This window comes from Meleagris gallopavo, chromosome 1, assembly GCF_000146605.3.
Source record: "Meleagris gallopavo isolate NT-WF06-2002-E0010 breed Aviagen turkey brand Nicholas breeding stock chromosome 1, Turkey_5.1, whole genome shotgun sequence".
NCBI lineage: Eukaryota > Metazoa > Chordata > Aves > Galliformes > Phasianidae > Meleagris > Meleagris gallopavo.
Genome location: NC_015011.2, coordinates 116,923,962 through 116,932,081, shown reverse-complemented (window position 1 = coordinate 116,932,081; position 8,120 = coordinate 116,923,962).

Genomic DNA, 8,120 nt, shown 5'->3' with positions numbered 1-8,120 from the left:
TGTTTAGGGTTGTTGGGGGAATTGCACAGTTTGCAGCTGCACAGATGTGCTGGTAAAATTCAGTGCAGGACATAGGTGTGTGCTGGAGTGAGGGGAAAGCAGAGATTATTTGAGCTCATGCATTTAATGAAAGAAGGTCTTATAAAACTGTTGCGTGAATTCACTCTGGGAATTCCAGGGCTGTAGTGCAGGTAGGGCAGTACTTGGGTTTCTAAGGAAAAGGGGAAGTGAATGCATGTGCACGTGGAGAAAAACAGAACAAGTGTTTTCATGGAGATGGAAAGAGGAGAGTATGACCTCTTGAACGCTGAGCTTCCTTTTTTAGGCTCTCTGGCAGTGGCTTTTTTTCCTGTCCGTGGGGTCTGCGGCTCAATTCTGAAATTGCACGTGGGGGGAATAAGTGAGAAATCTGTCAGCAATAGGAATGCACACAAAAATAATAGCTGCAGCACTTCGTGTCTGAAGTGTTAATAGATGTGGCCAATATACTGAAAGTAAGTTCTTTGTCTTTTTTTTTTCCCCTACATACCTTAACTAGTGCTGTGTGTATTGGATTTGACTTATGAAATTTCTCCGTTTGATCTGTGTTCTGCTGGGGAATTGTACCGAGTGCAGATAAAGCACAAACAAAAAGAGGAGTTGTGTATGTGTTTTAGTTCTGAGGGATTTCTTTTAAACAGGGTGTGGTGGGGGCACTAACTGCTTTACAAGTTAAATGAAATAAATGAACTTGTCCTGGCTGAAGTATCCCTTACAATGTAAGAAGGTGCTGTTAACTTCTGGCTGTGCTACAACTTACAGACTTGTGATGTGCTTCTTAACCATTAAGAAATGCTCTCAGGTGATGCTTCAGTATATGCTTAGGGTATAAAGATTTTAAACTGACCTCACACTCTGTTATTATTTTAAAGCTGTTTGATATACTCTAGTATATTTACAGCTGGGATATAGAATCATAGAATCACTGAAGACTGACTTGAAATTAAAAAAAAAAAAAGTCTTTTGTGGAAGCAACCCCCCCTCCTCCCTCCCCAAACAGGAGTAGCAAGCTCCTCTGCCTGTGCTGAACTGTGGTGTCTGCTATAGGAAGATATCTTGAAATAGGTGCTGATTGATTGCCTGCTAAATCAAACAATTCCAGTGCTTATTCGTGGCTGATCCCACAAGAGGTATTGAAATAGGAGAAGAAAGCAGGAAAAGATGGTAGCTTTAAAGTTAGTTTAATATTATTTGTAGCGTATATCAAACAACAAAAACATACTAGGGATGCTAGGGCTCTGTTTCACTAATGAGGCAGGTGCCTGCTTCTATGATCCAGAACTGGCTGCAGTAAGCTAGAAGGAAGTGTTTGAGCACACTGTGGGGAAAGCAGCATCTCTTGGCTCTGTAGCTCGTCTTGACCAGTTCTGGCAAGAATAGGGTTGTCTGAAGTGCCAAAACATTTGACTGCTGTGATAACATGCAGGTGATACGCTTATCTCTTGACTTTGTTGGTTTATGTTATGTTATCAGAACTTGCTGACTCCTGGCTGATGGTGCGTGTGAATGAAGATCATATAGATCAAGGTTAAACAAGACCCAAGTAAATGCCTTCTGGGGCTTGCAACTGCATTATTGACCTTGGTTAAAGGTGTGTTTGCAGCCAGCTTACAGCTGCAGGTCAGGAATGAGCCCATGTGTGTTGTGCTGCTCCAAGCAGTGCCCCGCAGGCCTGCAGCTTCTTGTTCTCACAGGCTGGGGCAGGGACGGGCCTGCCCTGCCTAGCAGTGTGAGGCTGCCCTATCAGGAGGCCTTTACATTGGAATGAAAGCTTCCTATTTTTAGCAGCATGGGTTGCTGTAAACCCATTCCATGCTTTTGTTGGTTTTCAGTGCTGAAGAGTAAAGTGCTCTGTGAGAGGAACTCTGAAAACAGTTATCTGAATCTCATGTGATGTAAAGAATTTAATAGGTGCTTGTTGGGGCATGAAGCATCTCTCCCATGTGAAGGTGTAGGATACAGCATGAGAGGTGTTCTCCCGAGGGCTTGGTTTGAGGCCATGGAGCAAATTCACACAGGAAATGAGGACTGCTTTTGACATGAGTATTTCTATGTGAGGTAAGCTTCTGGGCCTTTTAAATAACAAATGCATTATGCATAGCAGCCATGCCGTGAAGTTTTTTTTTCCCTTCTTGTAATTCTAATTCTTGGAGTAGAAAAATACTTAGGACAAGTAGTTACTGTCATCTTGCTTTATGCATTTCTGGAAGATGATCGGGTTTCAGGTGATTGATAATAAGTAGGAGAACTGGTATTGCTTGAGCATGTAGAATTCCCATTATGAAGTACACTTCCTTTTTTTTTTGCTTATTTTTTTAGATGGAAGGGCTACAGATGTTTCAGCAAGTGATAATATTGTTTAAAATGCAAACAGACTTTGAATACCAGTTGATGGACTTAAGTTTACATGATACTGGAAGAGACAAATGTAGCTAGCACAGCTGAGTTGTTGAAACCACCCATGTGGATATTAAGGTTTGAAAAACGCCCCAGCATCAATGATCTATTGGGATACAGAGTTACAAGAAGTTTAATGAAAAACAGCCTTTTCATGCAGAATTCAATTTGACCAAGAAGCAAGTCTTGAAAGAGTCTGGGTTCCGAGACTAAATGATCTATTTCATGTCTCATGCATAATTGTTTCTTCTGTTGAACAACAGTGAATTTCTACACAGTGGAAAAAACATAATCTTACAAAATGAAGTAATGAGAGGGAAGATAAAATTTTATTTCATAAGCTTTTTTCTAGTTTAATAATTAAAAGAGCAGTGTGACTTTCCTAATGTCAGATACTGCTTTTAAGGCCTGTAAACATTTCTTCCATGGTTACCACAGAGCAGCAGGGCTTCTGATGAACTGTTGCTCAGCATTCCAGAAAATCTGCAATTAAGAAGTTGTTTACCATCACTTAGCTGTAATTAGATTCCGGGTTTAGCAAAACCATTTTTGAAGTGTATAATTTGAGAAAATACAGGAAGAAATTATCAATATCAAAGTGAATTGGAGAAAGAGTTTGTTGACGTTATTTAAATCTGTATGTTATCACTGTGTGTCTGCGAAAGATGTAGTGACCCAACAGTTCTTTGCTGCTTTTGCCTGTTTCTGGAGGGGCAGTGCTGAAGTAGCTTTTGGTTCGGGGTTGTCTGGGCTATCAGAATTTGGTGTCTTAAGATTTACTTTCTTTCTAGTGGACTGTTCTTATAAGCCTCACGTTGCTTAGCTGAAAAAAGGTAGTCAGTAGCTAGTTGAAAACATTCCCCTCAATATGTACCCAGCAATGAAGGCTATTGGCAGCTTTGCTGATACATAAGAAGGGGAAAGCCATCTGTGTGTTTTCTGGTGCATTCTCTTTTAAACTTCCTTAGTGCATTATGGTCAGGTATCATCAGTGGTGAGTTTTTAGATGAATCTGGTGAATCTGCAAGCGGGAATCCCGTGCTGGTATAGTGAATAAGGCAGGAAAGGTTTGTTTGCAATGCCTGACTTGCTGAGTAACTCCTTCCTGTCATCGGAGATGATAAGCAAATGCTTATGCAAAGATGATCAAGGGAGGTTCTGGAAAGTGGTTATTCTTTGTCTTCATTCTTTCCCCCTCAGGTTGTTTCAGATTCAGACATGCTACAGATATTTTAACCTTGACTTTGCTGGCTCTGCCTGTAGTCAGCCATTGTTATAGCAAAATGTTACTTTTACCTTCTTCATTTTATTTATGACTACCATAATAAATAAGCTCTCCTATAGACCAGTGTCTGCTGTGCTTGAGTGCTTTTCTTTTTGTATGGGTGTGCATTTTCTGGGATGCTTTTGTGGAGGATGATTACTTTCTCCTGGAGAGGAGGCTGTGTGTACATGGTGTTACTTTCAGCTTCATCAGATTTACATCACGTAAGCAAGTTAGATAGGGATGGGTGGCAAGGCTCAAGTTTAACAAGGCTCAATTGCTTCATGTAAGTGATATGTTTTAAGCCTTTTCTCAGTGATTCTCCATGGTTTAGTAAAACAGCCTCTACTCAAGTGTGTGGCTGTATGTGGAGCAATCCCTGAGATAGCTGCATCCTCAGCTGGTTGATAGGAGTTATCCTTCCTTACCACTGAGTGCCTCTAAAAAGCAGAATGCCTTCAGTGAGGCTCTGATCTCCTGAATATCACAGTTATGTTACTTGGGGAAGTACTCCTGTGGGTTGACTAGGTAGGAATTAATATGCAGCCCGGTTAAGAAAAAAATAAATAAATAAAAAAACCTCACGTCTACAGTTAATTTTAAATTAGTCATCAAGTGTGAGCCAGCTCTAAATTGATAGCAAGTATTTTATTTTGGTTGTTTCAGTATGCATCTTGCAGCAACTGACTTCTTGTGCTTGAAGAGATTTGCCTGTACAGCTAGTAACCTCGTGTATCCAGGTGCTTGCTTATTCAAACAAGAAAATGAATTCGGTTAGCGTACTGGTTTAGTGACTAGCTTTGCATTAAGGTGTTCTTTCATTGCTGTGATCAAATTATTACAGAAGAACTGATAGTGTGGTTCGTAGAATTCTTCCCTCATCTCTCTCTCCTGTCACTGTGGCACTGGCAAGAGCTTTTAGTGGAGTTCTGACCTTTGACTGTCTCAAATTAGACTTGTTTATAGCTAGGTAGGTCACTTGCAAGTAGTTTTGTGCAAACAGTTGCTCCATAAGCAGCTGCTGACAGAAGAATGTAAGGATACATTAAATGTGACTTTGGTTACAAGCTAAAAGATTGCGTAAACTTACTTGAAGAATACTAAGATGCTATAATGTGGATGTGAGAGTTCTCTGGAATTACTGTTACTCTTTAGTGTACTTGAATTAAGTTATTCCAGATCCTAGAGCTTTGGATTCATTTAATTGAGATTCTTATATTCAGTTCTCATGTAACCACCTGGACTGGCTGTGCCACAGAGGGATGCATGCACAACTGTGGGTTTGGTTTTCAGTGGAAAAGTCAGACCTCAAGTGAAATATGGTCTTGCCCCAAGGGTTTGTGGTTACATCACTAGTTAAGTACTAATTCACCCTTCCTGCTTGCTCCTTTTTACATTAGCATTACCTCTTAAAATATGTCTCTGGAGCTTGAGATGACACTGCTAATGTAATGGAACAGGCAAGAATATAGAAATGAGGAAAAATGGGAGTGCTCTGTTTGGCAAAGCAGTCTTAAGTTGGCATTCGTCAACAGGAGGAGAACATCTAGAGTTGAGCCCCTAATCAATAGGATGCTTTAGGGAAAAGGTGTTAAGTGACTGTGGATTGTATGTGGCAAGGGAAGAGAGAGCTTGCTTTTAGCTTCTACAGAAATCTAGCAGACAGAGTTGAGTATTGCAGGAGGAATGTGTTCAGCTAAGTAGAGATGGAGAAAAATGCGATCCAGGAAAAATCAACAAATGGCATTAAAAGCTTCTGGTGTCTCGCAGAGAGATTTAGAATCTCATGAGAATGTTTTGCTTGTATTTCTCTTGGCAACCTGAACTGATGGAATGATATCTTGTGGGGAAGGGTAAGGGGCAAATTCTGCTAGGAGCCTTCAGTCCTTTGAGAGCGCCTCTTTATTTCTGGTAGACTTCATGAACAATTCCCAAAGGGATGCTTGGATGCACTTGATTTATATCAACTGTGGTCCTTACGTAGAGGTACTGGCAAGTTCATGCTTTGCTTTGTAGCACAGTATAGTTTGACTTGCCTGTCGTCACTATTTATAGCATGAAGCACTCAGGATTGTGTTTTGGGGTACAGGATCCATGAAAACTCATTAGGAAAAAGCCACCTTCTATTCTTAACCTACTGTAATGCAGAATAATGAAATTGAGCAAGTGCATAGAGAAAGCCAAAACTGATCTTCCTTTTGTAGAATTGTAAATAGCAGATGGCTGTTTACATCTAATTGCCTTTTTAAAACCTCATCCAGTGCTGTGCATGACTTGTTGACTTCTGTGTATAAATTCTCATGGTGTGGTTGATTCCCACAGGTGCAAATATATTGAAGAGGGTGATTGTAGTCTAACTTTCTGCTTCCTGGTGTGCTCTGCTCTCACAAAGCTGGCAAATGTGAAACCAGGATTTTTCCTGTGAAGGTGTTCCTGACAGGGGACTCCCAAACTCAGCACTGGCTGACATGCTTGTTGGTAAAGCACGCTGCTTTTCATTTGTATCCATTAAACTGTTTTTAACCTCAAAAATGAGGACATAAAGAAATACTTTAGGCAACTGCTGTTAATTTGAGCTCTAGCTAAGGCTGTGTTCACTGGATGTGTTTCATTAGTGTGAAACATTTAAAGAAAAAATACCATACCAAAGGATGGTGACTAATAACTAGCTGTCTGCAAGTAACATACTGTTCTGTATTCTCATGCTGAGGGTGGAGGAGCCCTAGTAGTGTGAGGCTGAGATGAGAAATAAGGGAAAGGTTGTCACTGACAAGTTTTATTTTTTAAAATTTATTATTTTATAGTATTTTAGTCTTAGGCAAATCCATGGCCTTTTGAAATACAGGCACTGGAACCTAAAGTTCCTTCTGGGTTCTGGATTTTAAAATCTGAGTATTTGCTGTAGTTACCCTTTAATTCTTTGACTTTTGAACTTTCTTTGAGTGAAGGAACATGACTGAGATACAATTGGCATTGGAAAAATGCCTCAGATCCTATATGTGAATGAGGAGAACTTCTAAACCTGGTGCCTGGGCTTCCAGTGGCAGTGGCCTTGCTCCGCTGTGGTGCTCTTGGCCAGTCTGCTGCTGCTGTCCTCTTCAGCTGACGTTGGGACCTGACCAGGCTAAAAGCTGCACGCTTTTCTCAGTGCTGTAGTCATCACTCTCCCACCTTTCTTCTGCTTATTTGCTTGACCAGTGAAATTTTTACAGAGCTGGAATTTTCAGGCAGAGTGCCCACGTGTGAACTTCAGACTTGCGCAGCACAAAAATGTGATATACTGAATGATGAGTTTGCATGGCTCTGAACAGTAACAAGGTGCCAGCCATTGAACGTGTAGGATATGCTAATAGTATACTAACTCTCAATGCATTCTTAATTAAGCATTTCATTTCATTTGATTTCTTTTTACCTCTCTGCTAAGAGTTTAGCTACCAAGGGAAAAATACAGAAGCATGTGAGAGTGCTTTAACACAATTTATTGTTTCACTGATGTTATGTTCTTGTTCCCTACAAGGAAGGGTTCAAAATCGGGGTTATGAGGTGAATATTCTTACACAAGATCTAATTCTGTTCCCATAACTTGCAAAGACTTTAAGTCCTCTGGTATGAGGAGATCTTAAAACAGAATATTTTTTTAACTAGTCTGGTCCTATAGCAGATCACAGAGATCAGTGTTGGAGTATCTGGTTGAAACTGGCTGATGTTACACATGAGGACAGCCTGGATGCTTACAGTTTGTGGGGCCTTTGAGCTGCCCTCATGTTTGCAGATGACTGTTAATGTCTGCTGAAACTCCAGAGGAATATCTGTGACTGTTCCAAAATCTCTTGAAGTGTACTGTGTTGCCAAAACCATCTGGCTTGAACTGATCGGTCACTTTTGAGAACTATGAATCTCACAGATCTTCTATGCAGTGTTCTTGTTTCTTTTCAGTAGAGTTGAAATACTTTGTCTTCTCATTCCTTCTGGCAAATATCAAGTATTTAAAACAGTATTTCAGACTTGGTAATCTGAATTTGCCTCCTTTGGTCCTGAGTAGTACACACATTTGCAAAAAAGGCAACCTACTTGGAATCAGCATTGAGATGTTAATTTAGTCTCTTCCTAGTGGTTTTATCACCATTGTCCTTTTTTCATTTAACACTTGTTAGAGCATATCTGAGTTTGGAGTGAGGTGGTGGCAAGTGAGAGAGAGATCTTGAGATTCCTGAAGCTTTGTGATGCCTTCAAGCAACCTCTCATGCCTTAAAAGGAGTCTCCCAGCTTTGGTGGATTAATTAATTAGCCCTCCGAGGCAAACCTTGTGTGGTATAACCAAAAGGAGACCTGATGAAAGAACATGTTATTTTAACTTCATGAAGTTAATCGCATAATAGGAAGAAGTTACGCCTGGCTGCTTAGCAAAGAAATCTGCTGT